Source organism: Atractosteus spatula, chromosome 7, assembly GCF_055471065.1.
Source record: "Atractosteus spatula isolate fAtrSpa1 chromosome 7, fAtrSpa1.hap1, whole genome shotgun sequence".
Lineage (NCBI taxonomy): Eukaryota > Metazoa > Chordata > Actinopteri > Semionotiformes > Lepisosteidae > Atractosteus > Atractosteus spatula.
Genome location: NC_142712.1, coordinates 12,703,770 through 12,726,794, shown reverse-complemented (window position 1 = coordinate 12,726,794; position 23,025 = coordinate 12,703,770).

Below are 23,025 nucleotides of genomic sequence, written 5' to 3'. Positions count from 1 at the left end.
TGTCCTGGATTTACTATGTTCATACTGTTTATACTTATTTATATACAGTATACTGTATATACATACTTGGATCAACTCTGCTGTAAATTTGCTTTGTTTTAAACCGAAAAACAAAGTCTGAGACAGGGTGTTATTCCTGCTTCTCTTTGAACTCCTACGGATATAACATCCTTTTTCTGTTCTGGTGACCAAAGCAAAACACTATTCTAGGATGAGGTCTTACAAATATGTTGTAAAGATCAGTTCTAGCTCTTTGCCTTTATATATTTTAAGTTTTTGCAACTTCCCCAATATATATGTAGCTTCTGCAAAGTTTGATAAAAATCAGGAAGAGCAGCAGGCCTAAAACAGGCAATACACCAACTGCTTATTCCTCTCCAGTTAGAGGTTATGTGTCTTAAGATCATCCTATGTTTTCCAATCAGTTCTTGATGTTTGTGCATGTATTTCCTTAGATTCCAATGGCTTTTCACCTGATAATTAACCTTTAAAGAGAGACCTTATCAAAAGCTTTCTGGTCATCTGAAAGTATCATGTCATATGTTTTAACATTATCATCTATTCGTGTTGCTTAGTTAAACAGTCTTTCCTTCCTTTTTGATTGTCTATTAAAATCAAAACATTTTTAAATTTTTAAAAGCTATTAAATTTTTAAAAGCTATTAAAAAGTGCCAGTTCATACGCCACTCAGCAATTGAAAACAATGTTTGAGTGACTTTTGTCCAGTTAATTTTATCCACGTTCACCCTGTTTCATGATTGTGCTCTGCTCTCCCATTGTATAGGTCTTGCCTTCCTAGTGCTCTGGTTGGAACCACAGAACAGAGAACTGGGATGTTGTTGCAGATGTGAACTTTAGCCTACTTTTTGAAAACAAGCCAATAGGACGTCTGTGTCCAGCTATTAAAAAGGCTACTGTATGCAAACACTATTATTGTGTATTCTTCATTATTTATCATTTGAAGAATGAGGATAGGTAGGGAGATTTTAATGTACAAAATGCTTGTTTACTTTAACTTGGTATAGTAGTGCAGTCCTTTGTAAGTTGTTTTTTTCTCTCTAGATATGACACCTACAGACGTTCTTTCAAAGCAGCCACAGATTATGCCATTTTGTTATTCTTTGGGATGCATTTCTGCATTACTAATGTCCTGTTTAAAATATAAATACACTCAGCTTGTTACTAGAAATATAAAAGCTCTGTAAAGTAAAAAAGCTTAAACCTTTATACTGAAAGGCACTTAATCACTATAATACCTTCGACACATACTGTATAGCACTTTGGACAGAATTTACCTTATCTATTTTAAGACAAAGCTGTCTTTTCTTTACAGACAAATATTTACTATTGGTGGGAGTGGGTAAGCTTATTATTTGCAGGAGCATATGTTTCATCACAAATTTGTCCAAAAAAACATTATTATAATGTCATGGCCATTCAGCATTCCTAGGGGGAGGTATTGTACAGTATTTGTTCTGTCAGCAGAGGTTTTGGTTTCACATTTTTATTAAAAAGGGCAGAAGTTTGTTAAACACTTATTTTTGTCAACATTTATTTTCTGTGAGATTTCGTTTTACTTTTAAATTTCTGAATACACCGAAGGGTATGCAGTGGCAAGTATGAACATTGTTAACATTTCTGCATACATGACATCTTCTTTCACCCAAAAAGTAATAACTGATTAAATCATTTGGATTCTACAATTTGGACATAGGAAATTTGTATTTTAAAAGCAGTTTTGCATTCTGATACATTTTATCTTTGGATTTATATATACTTTGTTCCAAATTTATATATATATATTCTATTCTATTCCAAGCAAAGTAGGTTTATATGCAGATCAGTGGTGGTTTACTATTTGTACTCAGTCATATCCCCTGTAGGTTTGCACAGCTGTGGTTATTTCTTTCTAATCTGAAAACATTTCTTTTTAACATGACTCTTTTTACACTTCACACGGCAATCATGCATGAAATTGTCCCTAGTGATTCTAAAAAGACATCATCAAACCATTGGTGAAGGCCCTAAGTCTTTTCTTTTCCTGTGATCTTTTTTACTTCCTGCCCACAGCTTTCAGACGCTGATTTGCGAGAAAGATTCTCTAGCTCATTGAGCGTGTTCATTTCTTTTCAACTTAAACAGCTCTTTCTCATTCCAGATCAGGGCTGTTAAGATCAAATATAGCTTGCAGGCCAGAGGAGAGCCCTTAGTAAATAGCCCTTAGTTGTCTTTAACATACGATATATTTTCCTGTGTAGGCCGTCTTTTTTAGGACAAAAAGGAAATATGGCCTAGGCACATCTCAAATGTACCCAAAATGCCCAATTGTCAAAAAGGGAACTGGGTTCTTTGACCACCCATCCTAAGCAGTGGGACACAGTAGGAAATATCAAATGAAGCAAAAGCATGTTTTAAAAAAACTGGCAAGAAGATTTGGTGAACTTCTTTTACCTCAGTGAAACTGGATTTTGTAAATATATTTTTAATATCAATTTATTTTTTTGTTTATGTTGACTTTTCCACAAATTTAACACATATCCATTACTCTCAAACAAGCCAGATTTAAATTGGTGTAACACAGATTGTAGCCAGTAAAAGTCAATTTTGTGATGGACAGTAAATAAGATGCATAAATGAGGTCTCCTGTTAGCTGCTTTCAGAATCTTGACTGCCAGGTCCTTAGTCGTTTGAATTACTTTGTAGCCATTCTTCTCACATCTCATCACTTAAAAAAAGTTGTGTAATGCTGAAAGCTGTTTCATGTGACATATTAATCTCTCAGTTGCACGGTTAACCTCGAAATTCAAGCCCTTTCCAAGAAATTGTGGTAAAAAATATTCTGATATTTTTCTAGATCATCTAGTGTTTGTACTGACTTTCTCTTTTAATTTTTCCCCATTGTTATTACTTTTTATGAAAGTAATTTTAATCCTAACCCTTGTCAGGACTGCCAGAAGCCAGCTTAATGCTTAAGAACAGATGGTAAAGTTGTTAGCTCTTGCAAATTTTAACATTAACACACTGTGGGCGGCTATGTATCACATGTCCATCATTCTGACTAAGCCTTCTGGATGTAGCTCAGGAATAATGTTCATATTCAAATTTTATTTTTCAATTCTCACACTGTTTTATTACTGGAATCTCTTAGTCTATTCAACCCAGATTGTTTAATTCACTAAGAGAGCATTTAAATCTTGTGTAGATGCTCTCTCACCTGTTCTGCTTGACTCTGGTTTGCACAGTAATCCACAAAGCACGTTTCTAAATAACCTCATCAGTAGATTCTGAGACATGGTATTCCATAAGGAGTCATGCCTCCTAGATAGCAGTATCTGAGCCATGAAGGTAATCTCAGATTTTACAACTAGCACCTGCAACCCTAGTAAACAGGTCCTAGTGTTGGACCAAAGAAAATACCTTCAAAACAGGCAATAAAAGCAAATCAATGGCAGGTTCCTTTGGCCTTGCCGATTACAAAACTCTTTTTTGAAAAGACTTCAACTCATCCATCATTGTTTAAAGCACATTCTCTTCAGATACATTAAAAATACTTACAACTGTTACTTCAAATATTTCTGACTAAAAATGAGTCGTTAGGGTAACTTTTTCAACACAGTTTTTGGTTTATTGCAGTTTTCGGCAAGGTTTTTGGTACGTGTTCCAGGAAAAGTGTTGTTTCATTGTTTCCTTGAGAAAGAAAATTTGCCCAATGTTGCAGTTTTTGCTAAGCCGCCTGTCTAAAATGGTCAAAAATCCAAAGTTTGAAAACAGACTTTCCGTATGCTCAAACCTCTTGTTCTTTGCGTTTAAAACCAACTAAAATAATTAGCTTAGTCAAACTTTAGTGCTAATTGTAAACCTAACCTGTGAACTGCACATAACCTACTTATTTGAACCGTCATTTCAGCAGAAGGTTGCACAAAAAAGAAATATTGGAAATTTAAACAAATTTAAGAATCTGAGCACTACCTTTTTACTGGGTAAATGTAATTAAGAAAAACTCATCAACCACCCTTATGTTGACTATTTCCAATAACCTTTTAAAATTTGGAATTAAAAATGTATTTAATGATGCTTTGAATTTTCTGTTGCTGAGAAATGTGAATAGGTCAAGTAGAGCATTAGTGGAAATCTTTTTTTTCAAGTTAGAAGCTCTAAAACCAGCTAATTTTTTTCAGAAATGCCTGCAGTACCCCAGCTGTTCCATTATGTAAAAAAATGCATGCACACAGTTTGCATATGTTCCAATATGACACTTGCTTTTCTTCCACAGTAAAAAATAGTAGGATAAGGAACATTTTATTCTTGAATGCAAATATCATGGGCATATGCATTCCCCAAGAAGAATTAAAAAGACATCTTTCATGGCAACTTGAACCGTAATTGAAACACTTTTTTGCAGACTAGGACCATGCCCTAGTTGACATATAAATGCTTTTATAGTCTACAGTAAAAACATAAAATATAACAACATCTTTATCTTGTGACACACTTCCTGTAGAATATATTGCAAAGTAATGAAATGAGCAGTGCTGAGTTGACTAGTGAGGAAGACACTCTGACTTGCTTCTTGTTGAGCACTATATGGGAAAGTGGATGTGTGTAAATCAGAAAAGCGTTTTGTCCTCGAGTTTCTTTTCGAGTTGCAGTTGCAGTCTTAATTTCACAGATCCTTTATTTCTTGTGGATTCTTCTTAAGATTGTAACTGATCAAGAACAAGGTGGACGGAAATAATCTAAACTGCTGCTTCTCATTGCCTTGATGAAAAAAAAAACAAATGACAAGACTAGATTTATTTTGAGTCACAAGTAGAATGTGCACTTACATATGGATAAACCATCTACTTACCAGGTAAAAGTGTAATGGAAAATTCATGCTTGCACATAGAGGATTAGTGTGAAAAAAATAATTTAAACAAGGCTGATTCTTCACATATAAATGACCCCTTAGGGGATAATCTTGTCCTGTAATGGGATGTAATACCCTTTTCAAAAGCAAACTATAACTAATGTTTGTATATATATATACATGATATGCTTAGTTGTTCTTGAAAAGGTTATATAAATATTTTATTCATACAATTATCACAAATACCATAATGGGCACAAATTTCCATTTCTAAAACTCAGTTCTAAAGGTCTGATTGTATTGACTTGGCTTTTCACGGAAAAACTGAGGAAGAAGCTTCGTGGATTTTAATTCTGCTCTTCTCTGCATTCTGCAGACTAATCACTTCCAGATAACGAGGGGGGAATTTTCACAGACGGCTGCGATATTCTTGTTATTGGGCTTGGTGTTCCCTCCAGACAGAGCTGATAACAAACTGGATCAAGAGCCAAGGTAACAACTGCTGATCCAGTCCTGTTCTCGCCAGGCCTTTACTATTTGCTGTCTCCTGTAAGCCAAGCGATCCGTCTCATTAAACCAGAACGTAGAGTTGTGTCCTCACAGTGGACCTTGTCTGCCTACTGTGATGCAGTCCTTCATGATCGCCTTAGCAGAGATTCCATTCCTGCAAAAACATAAAGATAAGGCAGTAACAGTAATAAATTCAAATTAAAGTGTCATCTTCATTGCAATGCGGGACTTTTTTGTATTTAAAGACGGGAAGGCATAGCAAAGTAAAAAGCAAGATTAGCCCCTGCTGAACATCATGTTTGTGTAAATATGTCCTTATGTCAGCATCAAGGGCAGAAATACTAAAAGAGACTGTCAGAACTTGCTTTTGCTAGATTACGATCTATTTCATATGTTGCCTTTGGAGCTTTGGTGTAGTTTAGTCTTACAAACCAGCTCTAATGCCAAGAAGGTACTTAGTTCCCTTTAGTCTCATGCTACATTTTGCCATGCTGTAGGTATTTTTTGCAGGCAAAAGGTGGATACTTGCTTCTGTAGTCAGATGCACAAGTTCTATTTTGATGTTGTGGAAATAGCTTGCTTAGCAGAAGACTGAAACAAAATTCCTAATTGTGCGTTACTTGATTTTATAGTATAGCACTGCAGTAAGTTTGTTTTAATCAGATATTGCTTAATTGCATTTCAATGACAGAAACATTCACATATTGGAGACTAAGCATGTTCAGAATGATATCACCTAATTATGATTGCACAGTAATTAAAATTGTGCAAGTAATACAATATATTAAATCAGACAATCTAAATAGGTCTTCAGGAGGTAAAGGGTTTAGAATTGATCTGCTCAATAGATAAAGTTTTTGATGACATGCAACTGGGAGTTATACAACTGTTGAGCTGTTTTTAACATCTGGAAAGTTCATAGCCTCTTTTTGGCAGGATAGCGACACAGTGAGAAGGAAACTCTGCAGATCACAGAGGAAGTACCACACCTCGGACGTTCATTGATTGCTGAGCCTCAGAGAAACTGAGTGAGGAAATACGCCTTTTCCATGTTGGACTTTGCATCAGACACTTACATGTCATTACCTGAGTCCTGCTATCTAAGGGTAAGAAATTCAAATGGATTTGAACCAAGGGTGAAACAGCACACAGGGAGAGTATCTTCTAATGTGTTCCAAAATCTCTTCAGCCCGTTTTAAAAAAAAACATCACACATGATTGCTTTTCTACTATCCTGGCCATCAAGTTTGTCTTTTCACTGGAACAGGAGAGGGACAGCAGTGTAAATCAGATGGCTTTGAGGAAGCATCACACCTTCCCATTCACTGTGGGAGCAGTTCTGGGGGACATGGGCGTGGAAATGTATCTCTTCGGAATCAAAGCCACAAAATGGACAGGTGTCATTTGCATGTATACCTGACAGGAGCGGGTTTGTGCAGGCTGTGGCATTTTTTGTCTCATTATTTCAGCTGACCACAGTTGTATAACACTGTCCATCCTTCCATTTTCTAATTAGCCGCTTCTTCCCATCCGGGGTCACAGGGTACCAGAGTCAATCCTGGCACACCCTGGGCGGGATGCCAGCCCACAACCGGACAGACACACAGACCAGGGCCAATTTTCCCAGAAGCCATTTAGCCTACCAGTATGTTTTTGGACAGTGGGAGGAAACTCAGAGGAGCAGAACATACAAACTCCAGACAGATACTGTAGCACCCCAGGTGCAGAATTGAATCCAGGGCCCCAGTGCTCGAAAGCTGCAATGCTAACTACTGCACCACTGTGCTGACTATAGTGCTTAAATGAAACTAAATATTGGAAACACCATTCTGAAATATAATATCATGAAGATTTATGGATTTTTTTGTAGCGCTACCGGTTATACGAGAATATACAAGAGCAGTCAACAGTTTTATTATGCTGGTGCTGTTCGAATTCAGGACTCCTTAAATGCAGCTCAGTCTTGCTCTGGGTGGCCAAAGGTTGTTTCGCCTAATCGTAGTAATCAGAGAGGTGATGATTTTCCCCTCTGGTTTTTGATAACAGTGCAGAGTCAGAAGATGCTTTCTGACAGCAGGTCTCTGCTGCTTTGCCCTCATTTGGAGGTCTGTTTGATTACGACATACTTGGCTGTATGCCCCATGTCAGGACACAATAGAGCTGGTAAGATTTTCACCGGCTACTGCACGTCATGACCTCAAACACACCTTGCGGTGCAAAAGTCTCTGGCAGTTCTGACAGGTGGAGGAAGCAGCACTTCTCTCTCCTTCAGGCAGTTTTGAGTTGTTGTTGATGGCGTTTATTGCAGCCCCATTTCCACATCCACAAATTTGCAAAGCTGAGGAGAACATTCTGTTTATCGAGCTTCTTCGATGGCTAGTAAACATAGTTGTGTCCAGAATTTCACATTTTACATAAAAGGTTTAATTTTCAACTGTATTTTTTTGGGACGAAATTGTACTTTTCATTTCTGGAAAAGATTAATTCGGGCTTTTAAAACATAGAAATTTGCGGGTTATCTTGTCAGTCCATACCACTTGAAAAATCATGGTCTGGTTATTAGGTTGTTCATTCCATCTTCATGGGGGATTAGATATTTGAAGGCTGCACTTTGTAATCTAAGCAACTTTGTACACTACAAAGCAGAGTGCTGTCTCTTTGAATAAGTCAGAAGTGACCAGTTTGGCATGCAGAGAGCTATGGGCCAGAGTTCTTCCTTCAGAAGACTGTGTTTAGAATTCCTGCAGAGAAAATGTGAAGGGTGATAGTAATTTCATTACCAGACTCAGCTACTTTGAAGTTCTATCTATGCATGTGTGAGCCGGCTTGGGTTGAACCTACAGAATCTACAGAAATGGCTAAGTGGCAGTGTCTCTTTATTCAGCATGTTTTTTAGCATGTGAAACACATTGTTATGCCACACAAAACCAGGGACTGAGAAGGAGAGGTTTAGCTGACATCTGCTCTTTATTGTGCATCTCTTAGAACTGACAGAAAATGGCAAAAACCCACCAAGGTACCTTAGTACCCTAACACAGTAACCAAAACATAAGCTCAACAACATCATAAACACAAACAGGCTCTATGTGCCAACATAACACAGATGAGAATTCTTTGGTTTATGATATTACACTACATAGTGCAGGTATTATATAGTGTACAAGTCATCCATTGCATTGGTGGTCTATACGTGCCATTTCAGCCAATCACACTGCTCAATAACTGTTTTTCTTGGAATGGAATCTTATTATTTACCTATATATTGCTGACAGCATACAAAATACAGAAACTTTCTATAGAGGGGAGCATACTTTGCTGTGCAGGAAAGGTTTACAGGATATAAGAGGGCAAGGAAGAGCAAGAGTAAGTGGATGTTTTTTTGGCAGGGATTTTTTCCCAATTTCTCAGTTACCTAAGATCTCAGGTCCTGAACTGGGCCGGTTTCCTCTACCAACTCTTTTAGCCTCATGAAAAAAATGATTGTCCATGTAAACTGCAGACCTTTGGAAGGTTGTTGCTGAGAGGCCGAAGTCCAAATCGATAAACTGTCAGCTGTTGTGCTATCTCTACCTAATCCAGGTTACTGTGCATTTAATATCATAAATGCACTACAGGCTATACCTGTGTCACATTATGATGTTAATTTTACATGGCCTATGCAGGGTCATAAATGAGGTTTAGTGGAAGTCAAGAAAAATACCTTAAGGAAAAACCAGACACTGAAATAATCTGTGAATCTGACCTCCAGCAGGTTGGCAGTAATGGCACATTTCTAATGTCGTACAGAATGTTGTTTTAAAGCAGGGGTTCCCAGCTCTGGTCCTGGGGGAACACTGTGTCTTTTGGTTTTCATTCCAGCTGTGCTCTAAATATGTAGTGCGAATAGTTGACTTAATTGTTTTTATGGCTGGTTGAGACTTTTATTTAACTTGTTTCTTAGATCAACCCTGACTGTCAAAGGAAGCCTGCTTCAAGGATACAGCTTTAAACAGCCTCTCTGTAATTTGCTCACTATTATTTCCAACAGCTCTTACAAGTTGATTCAAGTTGATTTCTGATGAACAGACAGGTGGGGATGAAGCTGTATCAGACACTCCCGAAATAAGTGCTCGTTCTTCCTGTAAATGTCCAATTGGTTCAGACAGCACACTTGAATGAGTTAAACACTTGTTGTAAAACAACAGGTACAGGGTTGTTCCAATTCAAAATCCCATGTGACTTTTTATAAGGTGAAATGAGTTTGCTGGAGTTTGAGCAAAGCCCTGACACATCGCACACATGTTTAATGTGCTTCGAGAATAGCAAATAAGGCATCCACAGCATAACTGTCACATTCTTCCAAAGAAATCATAAAACCAACACAAGAATATGCTTTGTCTTCTTTGTCTTATTTTTAATAGAGAAATAATTTAGTTTTCATATACAGTCTATATATCAAACCAGTTCTATTCTAGATATAGACTGCCTTCTAAAAGCAAAATAAAATATTAGTACACATTAATTAGAATATTATGTATGACATAAAATGGTGGCAGAAAATCTTTACCTTTATAGATCCTCCTGCTATCATGGTGGAGGAGTTTTTCCTATTATTATTTCCTATTATTAGAAAAAGTAACATGTATTCTTTGTCAACTCATAGGTTAGATTTGTTACTGTTTTGGAAAGTCTTTATATAGGTCACGTATACTCCTTGGAGATAAAAACATTAACACCTCTTGGAATTCAAAACCCGTACTGCTCAAAGATAACTCTGTAAGATTCCCACCCTAACTGGGAGATCCTCACCCTAAGTGGCTGGAGTTTCTTCAGGTTTTTTAGGTCTTTTTAATGCACCAGCACCTGAAGAGCTGGGCACCCAGAGAAGTTGTTAAATTGGTCTAATTAAGCCAGTAATGAGCTGCTTTTGGTCATTAAGAGCTGCGTTAGAATGAAAACCTACAGATACACTGTTCCTCTTGGCCCAGAACTGATGAACTGATGCATTCCGTGCTGAAAGTCCTACAGAAACTTATAAACTTAACAAAGGCCCTCTTTACATGCCTTGAAGTAAACAGAACTATAAAAAACAAGTTTCTATTTTTGATCACTTAAAATGGCATTTTTATTTAAATGTCTCTGCTAGGACTGTTTGTAAACCACAGGGTCAATCCTGATTAGTTGGGCAGTTAGGCTCCTGAGAACATACAGCAATTATGTTTCCACTGGGATTCAAGGGCAGTGTGACAATGGGAAAAAGAACACACTTGCTACTATTAGGCTGCTAGGATTCCTCATGTGGGAAGGAATATATGAGGAAAATGAGGGCCCTCGGTTTTTCCCTTGTGTTATGACACACAGATTCCTGCCAGCAGCAGCGACAGACAATTTCATGTTATTAAACAGGCAAACGTAAGTACTGAATGCAGTGTTTCTGTTTATTACCTAAAATTGGAGCTTTAGCAATAGTCTGTTGAAAGTTATTTTAAAGACATGCCTTTAGCTTTTAAACAAAGCTTCCTAGATTGATGAAGTACAATACGAGGGAGTCCAGCTTGGACATTGCAATCTATCAGGTTTATTTTCTCTGCAGTTTTAAAGAACCTTGAATCTTTTTTCAGTCTTTAAACATATTCTCCCCCCAAAAATTCTTTCTTTCTTCAATTATCTCTGTCCTTAAGAACAAAAACTGCATCTCAGAAACCCTTTACCCAGTGATATTAGTTATAGCCACATACAATTAAGTTATTGTAGATATAAATATCCACAAAATAATTTAGCATTTTCCTAGTTAAAAACAATAAAAAGTTTGCTTATTACAAAACATGGTGAGCTACTTTTAACTTAACATCTCTGCTGCTGTGTGTTTTACCTCATCAATCTCTCAAGCTCTGTTTACAAGCAACACTGATAACGAATCCCAGGGCCTGTATAATTGGTGTTTGTATTGGTATTTGGTGATTGATATGTGTACATTAGTCTTGTCTGTCTTAATTCCTGCAGTGTCGAGTGTCAACTGATCTTTATTTTAGCTGAGTGCTCAATTATATACAGTAGGTGCTGAAATGATTTAACAGCATGATTGCAATATGTTTAACCAGGCTCTGAGGTGTTTTATACTATAGATAACTGTACTTTTAATGAAGTTACGGTTTTGAGACATAATCTGTAAAAGACCTAAGAATATCCCATATACACCTATAGCTAAGAAAATAATTAGGTTAATTGATTAACTGTCTACTCAAGGTTAGAACAAAAACCAGTTGCTCCAGGAAATGAGTTTGACACTCCTGTACATACAGTATAGTTGAGCTGCACAACCGGATGTCTCCTGAAACAATTGTTGAACCCTATAAAATCTTTAGTTTTTACATTTAGTAAAACAAGTTCTGTGCCTGGTGGAATCCAGCTCTCAGGTCATTGCTTTCTTCTCTTGAACTTTCAGGTAACGTGACTGTACATTATTCTGTGCCGTAGTAAGCCGCCAGAGGGGAAAACATGATAAAGGAGACCTCTCTGAAATCTTCAGTCAATGTCTGTGAAATATTCTTATTTTTATAAACATTGGTGAACAGTCCTAACAGAAACAAGTGTTCAACTGACATGTGTTGGTCATCCCTAAACCACAAAGGCCTGTTATCTACTGCAACACATCTCTGTAGCAGGCAGAAACCCCTGTTTATTTAACCACAATGGCTCTTTGTTTCTCAGTGTGTCACTACAGTTCAGGGTAGCTTCCCTATCCTGCTGTTCATGGTTCTTATCATGAAAAACTAGATTGTATCCTGTTATCCAAAAGGCCTACTGAATATAACTTACAGGTGGGCACTTGCACTGATCCAGTTATCTCTGTGAAGACAAGATATGTTTACAGAACACTCAGTAGCTAGCATTCTTGTTTTTTAGGTTGCTAGAACAGAAGTGATATTATATGTTTAAATTAGTCTGCATAATTGCAGTGGTGTCTTATTCCAGTCATGGAGATCCACAGTCTTGCAGTTTGTCTAGTTGTCCTCAAACCCTGAATTGTAATGACTTTCAAGAATCTAATTGATCAAGCAGTTCAATTAAAGAAGCCAATAAGCTTATTGAGTGTCAGTTACAGCACCACCAAGGAAATCAGTTAGGCCACTGAATCAGTTAGGCCACTTATTGAAACACAGGGGACATAAAAGCATTTATACTAAGAGCTTTACCAAGAATTGCACTGGAAGACACATGGGCCATGTTTTAAGCTCACATTTTCAACTTCCAAATCTGACATCACCTGCACTTACTGGCAATTAGATTTTCATCTTTAAATGAGTATGCAGTTGACTTCTGAGATAGAGAATTGAAGCTGAAGAACGTCCGTGTCCAACCCAGGAATGAGCCGCTGTTAGTGAATGATTCAAACGCAATATCTGTGTCGGCAGTCTTAAATCACTGAATCAGCTTTTCAACTGAGCTCAGCAAACTGTCTTGCCTTTTTATGTTGTTTACATGGGTTTACATCAGTACTAACCCACTTACAAATAGTTTGCTTGTATTTCACTTGCAGGTATAAATTATACCATGCACACAATGTTCAAGAAAGGTGTTGTCCAAGCAGAATGTAATTAACAATTCATTGTGACGACAATATGCTCATTTGAACCCACTCCACCCGTAATCTCTTCTTTAAACACAGCTAGATCATGCACCACAGAGTAATTGCACTCTGTCACTGTTTCCAAAGTTTGCGCTGTGTAGACACTTGGATTCAAGGGTAGCTTATTTTATGTGTTTTTGTATTTGCCTGCCTAGTCAAATGATATGAGGTGGCTATGAATTATGGATAAGGATATGAGAGAAAACACATCAAGATCTATCTCATAAAGAAACTTTCATGCTTAACTTTAAAAATAGGCAAAGGATTTATTAAAGTGCAGTTTTTCTGGCGATAAAAATGCGCAGTGTCACAGGGAAATAATACTTTCCATGATTCTCTGTATATGAGGCACTTACACTTGACAGCTTAAGATAAATTATTTCTCTACTGAAAAATGCTTTTCAGTTTGTGAGCTGGGATTAGAAGCCTCAGTTCCATTTGTCTGTTTTTGCTGGTACCTCTCTTATTATTAATATTTTTAAACATAATAAATTAAATGAAACACACATGGATGTAACTGGAAGTATTCAGTCTCACTAGAGCAGAGGAATGTAGTATCATTGACCTGGTTTTTAAACAATATCCTACAGTGTGTGTCTGGACAACATACTGTACTAGAGGAAAAGGGTCAAAAGTTCCTGTTTATGGTGTGTCTGTAACACTTCAAAGGCTAATATGACATGGCTGTATGTATTCAAATGTGTCCTCAGCTATTTAAATGGTTAAACTTTGTGTTGTTCTGTTACTTTTCTATTGTCTTATTTGTCTCCTCTCACTGTTTAGGTTATGTATGAAGCAAATTTGTAATTACTTGCTTTCTATGGTTTTTGTTTTGTATTGTAATAAAAATATTTAGGAAAAACAAGCTTTAAAGATGGCAACTTTACTAGGGACTCTAAGAATTTATTTAGTCAGTCTTAAAATCTGCAGTTTGAGATACAGTTCTGGTAAATGTAGTAACAGTGTACTATAAGCTCATTTGAAATATTTTTGTTTAGCAAAACTATATCTCAAACCTTTATAGTCAATAATGGGCAACATCATAAATCTTATAGAATTTAAAAGCCAACAAGAGGGTTAGCAATATTAAACCAGAATTAGGTTATTCTATTCTGTTGTCTTCACAAGGTCACATTTACACACAAATATAGATACTGTCTGTTCAAATTTACCATTACATATTGCTGAGTATTATTTCTGCTTAAATCCCATTTAAGTGATTATACCTTTCTGATTTTTTCCTTTTAATTTTGGGCATGAGATTGGCAGTGATACCTGTCACTGTGCTACAACACAAGCTCATTTCTGTTTCCTGGTGCTATGGCTGTATCCTGCCCAGTCAGTGATGTAACAGATCATACGAGCTTTCTACTAATGAGGTTGAATGGCTGTTAATTCCATTCCAGGCCATGACAACGGGAATGGGCCATCTCACATTGAAAGAGCTAATCAGACTAATCTCACACAGTCAAGAAACTATGGAATGTGCAATAAAATCTTAATCCTACTTTATCTAATCTTGTTTAAGTCAATCTTATCATTTCAACACAAGTGCATTTTATAATAAGACTTTATATACAGTGCATTTTTCCAAGTTCCACCTGCCATTTCTATCTTGATTAACTGTAAATTAATTCCACTGTGTTGGGATTTCTACAGCATTTAAAACTAGTGTATATTTCTGTAGATGTTCATGCTACTTTTTACATAACAATCTAATATATTTTTAAGCTTGATTATGTAACTACTGAAGCTTTTTTAGAGAACAAGATACAGACATTTCCTGACCCACACTAATAAAAACTTTGGTATGCATACAAGCATTTTCCTGTAATGGTTAAATCTTAATCCAATCCAATAAACTAAATAATCCCATTGAAGCACAGATGTAAAATACGTTTATAAAGCCTGACATTTTAACATAATCATGATGTTAGTTCAGCTGTAATAAAAATTGAAAAGCTTCAACAGTGTACAGTACATATGGAAGTATCACTTCCTTTGAGTGATAAGGCATGCTTTAAAGACCGTCATCTAATGGCTAGACATAGATGTATTGCAAATTAAAAAACACGTTCGATGCTCAAAAAAAAAAGAAATCTCTTGATAGGATGTTGAAATTACTGGCTGCACGATGACTGAATAATCAAGGAAGAAAGCAACAGCTTGTCCTGGGAAAGCTGGGTTAGCTTTGTAACTCAGTTGGCCTAGTTTTAGATTGTATTGCTTTTCATATATACAAAGATTGCAAGATATCAGTGCCCATGTCTGAATTATTTGTGGTGGATGTGTGCTTCTTAAACTTGTATTGATTTGATATATAAATCAAGAATTACATGTTGCCACTGTCTTGTTTTTATGTAATGCATTGATGTGGAGATCTGCTGAAATGTTCCCTTTCTCTAATAAAAAAATCATTATTGTTTGCCCTGGAAAAAGTTGGCAGTTTTCTCCTACATCTGGAGGTGCTTTATTTACAAAGGTCCCCTCTTTGTCTTGATTTGCGTAAGTGCCTTGACTGGCATGCAAGAACCAACTAACAAATGGAATAAATTACTGCAATCTGAAACATTTGGGGATATTTTATAATATTACTGTACTTTCAGCATATTCATGCCGTATTTATCAAGACCAGTCCTTAAAATAAATGTGCATTTCTTAGCAGCTCCTCCATGTTTTCTGATGACAATAAGCCCTGGGCAAGACTAGATATGTGTTGATGCCTATTTTTAGATCTGATCATAAGATGTGTGATGAAGGATTACACTGGTGGGTGTTTTTTTTTTTCTAGTTATGCCTTATTTACTGATTGCTAGTCTAGATTTGGAGGCTTTCCTGGGTAATAAACAATCTCTTGATAAAGATCAAAGTAATGGTCTGCCTGTACCTGCACTGATCCAGATTTAGCTTTGGATTAGAATTCAATATTATTCAACTCAGTCTCACTGAAAAAAAACAGGCTGCTGACATGGCATTTAAGGAATTATTTTTTGTAATATAATTGTAGCATATAGACACATTTAGACACAGAAGCCTCGATGTGCCCTTTTTTTAATCCGGTCCCACATATCAATGACAACTGGTTCAGCTGCCAAGTCTGAATCCCAATCAGAATGAATGGAAGGCACTCCATGTATGGTTGTATGGAAGATATAACCATGTTTCTTGAAGACTACTATCTGTCTTTGTAGCCTGATATTCTTAATCTCAAGAGTTACCTCCTGTCCACAAATAGACTTGGTCAATAAAAAAATAACTCAAGCTACACTGTAACAAACAACCTATGAATTAAAAAAAAATACATGTTCCAATCTCCAACTCTTCTATTCACGTATGTTTTAATATACTATAGGTTTTCTACAATTCCTCATTATTTACTGCAGTTGATTAGGCATTAAATAACTAAACCTAAACTGCACTGCAGTGATGTTTTGGACAGATCACAAATGGTCAAGAAAGCTCTTTGATTACTTTTGTTTTGCCAACTCTAATAAATCAGCAAATCAGCAATCATAGGAAACTCACAGTGGGCTACATATGGCACATATCGAGAATATATTAATGAAGAAAAATGTGGTCGTGGCCATAATGATAAGATACTGCAGGAAATAAATGTTTACTGCAAAAAAAAAAAGACAAATCAGTAAAGTCTTTTCAACTATTTTATTTTGCCTTTCATTTTGTGCAGTGCTTTAACCACAAGATAAATGCTATTGAGTTCATTATGGCGACACATTCTGCTTGGCTTTCTATGAAGTGAACAAAGCCTGACGAAGGGGTTTGTAAGCTCCAGTTTTGAGGTCAGTGTGTCTGTGGGGTTATGTTTAGCTAAGCTGGCTCTGACTCCTTTTGCTCTTCTCAGTGTCAAGAGTATCCATCCCAGAATAACACAACAAAGTGAACCCTTTCTCCCCCAGCAGCTGGTGTAACTTGAGAATCCCAGGGAGTAGCAAACCCAGTCTCAATGTCATCCTGGAGCGTGCTGTATGTGCACATACTCATGTTCATCATTGACTTGGTAAGTAAAACACCAGCTAAATTGTAGTAAATCTCAAATGGAGTTTACAATGAAAGTTTCTGAGGGTTGGCAACACACAAATTCAATCAGCCTCAGCTGTCCTAAATCATAATCATTCCTGTTGCTGAGGTTAGCCCTCAGCGAAACTGGTTAAGCCAAATTTATTATGACTAAAACACTCTATAAACCATTGAAAAACTTTAGTTATTTGGCCTTGTTGTTCCTAGTGAAATACAATTGTGTACAACCAGCTTACCAAGAGGAACAGGTCTTTTGTTTCTATTTGGAGAACACTTTGAGAGCTATTAATACTGCCGTCATCATGGCAGCATTATATCGTGACTGTAAACCTTACCAAGAAATTCTTGCAGTTGAAAGTATGCAGCTCAAGTATGCATGCTCCTGAGTAGGTCTAGAAGCAAAGGATTGTGCCTGTGTCAATAGCAACAGCCTGGCATAAGGCCCACCACTGCACAGACTGACCAAGGCCATCCGAATGATTCTAAGTACTGGCTCACATTCTGCTGACAGTTGGCCAACAACACCCAAGTCATTTAATGGGTGACACAAAAAATAGTAGAACTGGATTGTGGGTCAGAAGAGTCAGAGGTTTCTTGCACTGAAGAGTATATTTTGAGCTGAGGTAAATTAAATGAAAAGGCAACCAACCTGGAAAAACAAACTTCCTCGTTACTAAACATTGCTCCGCCAAATGTTTCAGGAATGAAAACAAATTTGAAGTAGGATCGAGTTTAGGGAGTTGGCTCCATCTCTCTCGACCAGTGGCCACTTTCCCTTTGTTTTTTTAAAACATCTGATGTAACACTCCTCCGTGCTTTCTTCAACTCGTTTTGATGTTTCAAAATGATCGTTAGTGCCCAGATGATGCAAACAATTAAAAGCCTGTAAAAGATTTCTTAGGTGTTAGAAAAGTCACCTTTGTGAAACAACAAAGACTTTAGAGTAGTTTTAACAAATCAAATAGCTATGCCAGTGCTAAATACTAGTTTTTAACGATGCTGTCACGTGACCATTGATGCAGTTATCAAGAGGTCAGATTTACTTACTGTAGGTCCTGATTTACTACGGTATAGCTTGTTCTTAGGATTTGTACTTTTGGCAGGGTCTGGATTATAAAGGAGTGTGAGTCCTAAAAAAAGTGATAGCTGATATTTAACAGAAGTTCCTCTTTGTTCTAAGGCTGTGAATATAAAAGTTGTTCCCCAGTGTTTGTTTTTTTAAAAATAATAATTTTAGCACACCAACCCCCTACAGATGGGTCTTTGTAATATGTCTGTTGCCAGGGCAGGCAGAACTAAATAGAATTCCTGGAAACAAACTCTATTTGTAGGCAAATAAACGTAATTTGTAGAAATTAAGACCAAAAACAGAAAAAAATAAGAATGTTTTCTTTTTTTCTCTGAAGAATAATTACTTTTCTTCCTACTTTTGGGAAGTCCATTACATGCATCTGCTTTGCTTTGCAAATTGATCAAGGGAACATTGCAATGTCATTTAAAGTGTTTAGAATGTCATATGTTTTACAACAACAAGGTTTTCTGGGCATTTTTCATGTTAATCATGTTAATCATATTTCTAAAGTTTTGTGTTATTTAGGATGTTTTTGTTTTTTTCAAGATTATTAGAAATCGAGCCTTTCTGATTTCTTTGATATGCATGCAAACAATATCTTACAAAGTTGAGTGAAATATTCACTGTCGAACTGAAGCTTTGTCTATATTCTAAGCCACACACAAACAATGTCATCCTTACACACAAACTAATTCCACTTTGAAGGGGACAAAATGTGTCCTGATTTTTTTTTCATTAGAGTTACTATATTTATAGCTTTCTGCGTCAGAGAAGAGGTGTCAGTGAGTGGACATATTCCAGGTTTCCATAACAACCTTGGCATTTCAATTTCTTCGCATTTAGCTAGGCGGTATTTTTTCTGTGATTCATCAGCCAAATATTAAAAATGATCATGTTAGGAAAGGGACATCAATAGAAGCCCCCCCCATCACTCCAAAGAGAACAAAATGAAATCACAGCATTTTGCTGTGAATTTTTTGATACAGATAAGCTGTTGAAACGGGAATCTGTTCTTGCTCAACTCTTGGGAATTGACTGAAGGCCTAAGGTCAGTGTCTGCTCTCTTTAGATTTAGCCACCCCCCTTTTAACAAAGTGCTTCTTTCAGCACAACATTATCTGGAGCCTAGTCTTAATACTCCTTAGTAAAAACCAGTTTTCAGATGGATAATTATTAACACAGAAGCTGTGATAGGTGCGCAGATGCTCGTCTGACAAAAGAGCAATCATAAATTTCCAGTAGTGTCCCCTTCGCCAAGCAAATGAAGATTTTATGGAAGTACAGTCAAACCCAGTGGGAAAGCAATGCACACAAGCTTGAAAATCACAGTCTCTGAAATAGAACAGTAGTTTGGTTCAATCCTCCTTCAAAATCATGAGAGTCATTCACAAAAGAACCCCAATCATTTTCAGTCATATAAATCTCAGTTTGTAATTCATTGTGAGACAGCACCTTTTACATTTAATATTGAAAAAATGATGAAGTATGAAAAAAAATATAACTTTCCAAAACTTGTGGAAAAATCACGCTTTTTACATAATTATCCATCTGTGTATTGGAAAAGCAACATATTTATATTCTTTCAGCATCGCATGTATTTACTGCAGAGACCCTTTTCTTTCAATTTGTCTGTGTTTTGTTGTGCGTTTAGTGCACTTCATGAGATGGAGCTATCTAAATGTGTTTATACTCTCATCCTCACCAGGAGAGTTCATAGGTATGGGGCTGTTATAAATTACTTTCTTACTGGGTCTCAGTGCTTGTTGTTGGCCTCACTCCCAGCATGTTATATATGATAAATGGGGTGAACTATAGAACAACTGACTTCAAGAATCACACAACTGTGAGCATATTGGAACTAAAGACTCCAGCCTTGTTGTGGTCTGATCGTCCTTTGGTTGTAACCAAAGCACCATGTTTTGGGTATAAATGAAGGATTATTATTGAATGCAGTTAATTGTTATTCCTTTTTTTCTTGTCAGGTGAATCATCAGCACACAAGACGTTTCTGTGGTCCTGTGGTCAAGATAATGAGCTTGTTATGAGGAGGTTCTTAATTCAAACCTTTCTGCTAAAGTGTTTCCTGACCAAGTTACCTAATCTGCTGGGGTTCTGCCCTAGGCTCCTGATGTAAAACTGAGGCTATACTGTAAGTGGTACTGCAGAGGTACTTGTTGATAACCTAGCTCACTGCCTGTTTCTGTAATGTTCTTTGGAGAAATGTGTGCTAAATGAACAAGTACCGATCATAAATGGTAGGCTACCTAAAAAAGTCAGCTTCAGAAAGCTAAGGGTTAATAACAAAAACAACTGAAGAGTCTGCCATTGGAACAAAATGTAGACAGATAAGACAGGTGTTAAAAGACATGCCATATCAAATTACTGTAGTAATAAATGTAGTTCACGAGGAGAAACTATATTTGCGGCCTATACCCTCTCCTCAAGCAAAAATGTGAACAAAGTGAAGAATACACAAGAAATATTCTTGATAAATTTAAGAAAACATGATAGGTGAACATGCTGAAACTTTAAATAACCGCTTTAAAACTCACCTCAGTGGTCAGAATGTTTACCACTGACATGAATGTACATGAATATACTGTACTTTCTCTGCAGCAGGGTTTGTGCATTATCTTTCTCTTTTGCTACTGTGTTTTCTTGCAGTTTATCTAAGATGGAAGACAATAGGAGTACAGTAGGTAGCACACAATGCATCGAAATGCTTTGATACTCAGGAGACATGGTGTCTAGGCTGACAGACCAGAGGAAGTGCAGGAGCTCTCTTACTTGACAGCTATTCAGACATTGCTAGGATACTGCACTGTGACCTCACTTCTGCAGAACGAACCTTGTGATTGGTCACAGACTCTTTCTGCTGACATCATGTTGTTGCCGGGTGAAAAACTCTGGAGGCGCAGAAAAGTTGTTTTTCAATGTGTTGGTTGAGCTATGCGGTTTTGACAGACTGCAGCAACACAGTGATCTGTTTTTCATTTCTACATTTGTTTGTCAGAGTTCACAACCAGCTTGATAAGTTTTTAAACTGTCTTATTTTGTGTGTGAAAAATAACAAATTGAATTTACACCTTTTTCAAATAGAGGAAATAATAATAAATATTCTCATTTTGGTACAGACACAGTTGAAACAGAAGGAAAAAATAGTGATGAAAGGACAATGTTTGGTAAGGACATAACCAGCCTTACACAAGTCCAGCTTAACTGAAGAAAGCATAAAACCGGTCCACCATACTTTACAATCAGCCACATTCCCTCTATGTACCGAGTATTAATCTTATTGATCAGCTTTCTATTATGTTTATTAATTTGTTGTTGTAATGTGAAATACTAGCAAAGCCTAATGAATAGGAACAGATCCACAGATCTGTCTTTGCTTAAGTGCAGTACCAATCGAGGTCAAACACAGATTAAAATTTAGTCATGACACTGAAGTTAACATCACTACTCTTTTTGATGATCAAGGAGTTAAGACCATCTCCAAAGGACAACTCTCACACAATAAAGTGTAGGAGAAGCAGATTGAGAAAAGTGTAGAGACGCTGTCTTAATACAATACATTTTAGGAGGGATTCTGTTTTAGAGGTATTAAAAGCAAAATCCCACAAATGGTTGATTCACCACATTGGCTCCTCAGCCATGCACATACACCAGGTGTCTGTACCTTATTTACATCTTCGGTTGCATATCTAAAATTCGGCGCCGAGTCGAAGGGTTTTTGTAGTCGGTCTACAAAATGAAAATATGACTTTTTGGTTAAGTTATAGGCAATTCGAAACTGTCTTTCTCAATAACCTAACACTATACTAAACACTTTATGTGACATTTTGCCTATATTAGGTGTAATGTATTTACTAAAAAATTACAAATTTACATTGGGAATAGCTAAACACTACTGTTACGTTGTTTTTGGAAAACAAAATGTGACTGTGGCATCACGTCATTTTTAGATAAGCGTTATCTTTGAAGGAGGACGTGGAGATAGAGAGCAACTCAAAAACTAGTAACTGCTTATTGATTAGAAGTTATTTAAATCCATGAAAGTGTATTTTAAAGCACGGAATACTGTCAGCACTCACAAAATACGTACCTACAGTAATAATCGTTAAGTTGAAAAAGCAAAACGCACAGGTCTCATTCCTTCGTTTAATACATGTATAAAACGGTATCCTAACCCAAATGAAAATATTGAACGTTCAGTACAAATCCAACAGGTCTCCAGACTCATAAAACACGGTAATACCGGTCATACATTCAAGCAGTATATTAAAGTTAAACGCTGCTTACAGGTGTGTCACAGTTAAGTCTTGACACAGTTAAGAAACTGCGTTTCTTCTGTCCCCCTCTAAGAGATGTAAAAAGATTCTGATCTTGAGCGCTAATGTAAAATCTGTTGGAAACATTATAACTGTATAAATCAATATTGGCACTGGTTGCTCGAAATTGCAAACAGCTGTTTTTACATCCTTACAGCATCAGTGTTATTTGATTTAGTCTGGAAATGGAAAAACTGCGCAGAAGATCACAAGCGTACAGTGCTAACCATAACAGCAATTCGCAACGAATTGTCTTGTAGTTCCATCTACTGTAAATTTGTAGAACCTTGTAATGTCTGACATTACAACAAACTGTATGTGATGTGATATTATGTCCGATCGCTCATCGCGTATCATCTGTTTCAAAAACATGCATCAGTTAAACATTTTGTTGTTGTTTATAGCACATTTAAATTACATGGTGTGTCTTAAACCTTATCGCTGTAACGTACTGGGTAACCGGTACGTGCTTAAGCAACAGTTGACCAGCCTTGATGAAACCCCAGATAGGAGCCTTTTTAATATCGCAGGAGACGGACCGAACCTCTGCAGCTGCAGAGCGAGAGGCGACTCGAGCTCAATACCCCGGCGCTCAGCCTCTTCAAAGTAACTATTG